Genomic DNA, 1,275 nt, shown 5'->3' on the forward strand with positions numbered 1-1,275 from the left:
GCGAGTACCTCCCCGGCCGTGGAGGAAAACGCATACGGTGCATTGCAAACACCTACCAGCAGGTATATAGGAGAGCATGTCTCTTGAGTTCATCCTAACCTTATAATGGTTATCCCATTCATAAGGCCTGGATGCAAGGCGGTGCGTGAAGGTAACATTAGCCTGACTCTAACACTTTCACCGGTTAGGGGTGGAGTGGTGACCCCCCTAACACTGGAGGTCTCGCCGACCTCCAGGCACCAGCCTCACATGCTCTACCTCGGCCTGTGCGTATCCGGAGGGTGCTGTGCGCAAGCCCGGAAGATGCTGGTTTCGGCTGGCCTTACCGGATCCAATGGCACAGTACCTAGGTGCGCTCTAAGACCGTTATCCGAACCCAAGTCCGCCAGGGGTTTTTCAGTTATACCAGTAGCATCGACCATCACTTGGTTCAGCCAGGCCTTTTCAGGGGTCGAGCGTCCGAGGTGTGTCCGAGGGAAGATTTGCCTTGGCGGGCATGGCTGGCGAGAACCTCCCCGGCCGTGGAGGAAAACGCGTACGGTGGATTGCAAAAACCTACCAGCAGGTTTTTAGGGAGAGCGTCAATCTCGAGGGCGTTCGGAGCTCTCCCGATCTATTGGCATACGATGCCCGCCAGGGGTTAGGCTCTCGGGTTACCACTTAAGGTTTCTCCCTGTCATAAGAAAGACAACCGGTCAAACCAATGCGCAATGTACAATGAGGTGCGAGCTCATATCCTATATATTGCTCAGAGCCGCAACCTCGGTGCGACATACCTAGGTACAGGAATAGGGCGAGAGGTGGATGCGCTCCTTCAGGACGGGTAGGTCGGCAGCCTCTCGGGTATGATCGTTCACCAACGAAAGCTGTACAAAAGGGGTGACTGCGCTCATTGAGGACGGCAGCCTCAACATGACATACCTATCAAAAACTCTCCCATGAGGTGTGTGCGCTCCTTCAGGATGGGAGGTCGGCAGCCTCGGTATGATCATGATGACCGAGACACAGGCCTTGGGTTGGGCCTAGGGTTGAAGCCTTCTGTGCCGCCCGGGTAGTTCCTCCCCAAACCAGCGGGCATGCCTCTATGGGGGGGCCTCGGTCTGAAAAGACACGATCCTCACCCGGAACCGTCTGAGGGAAGCGTTGAAGGCCGGTCTGTCTACACAGGTGTCCGCTATCGGCGTCCATGGTGTACGGGTGAGAGCCAGCAGTGGATCGGGTTAGTTCAACACATGCTTGGCCTCACCCCGCCTGGTCACGGAATCACTCATTTCT

This window comes from Brachyhypopomus gauderio, unplaced genomic scaffold (assembly GCF_052324685.1).
Source record: "Brachyhypopomus gauderio isolate BG-103 unplaced genomic scaffold, BGAUD_0.2 sc760, whole genome shotgun sequence".
NCBI classification, from domain to species: domain Eukaryota; kingdom Metazoa; phylum Chordata; class Actinopteri; order Gymnotiformes; family Hypopomidae; genus Brachyhypopomus; species Brachyhypopomus gauderio.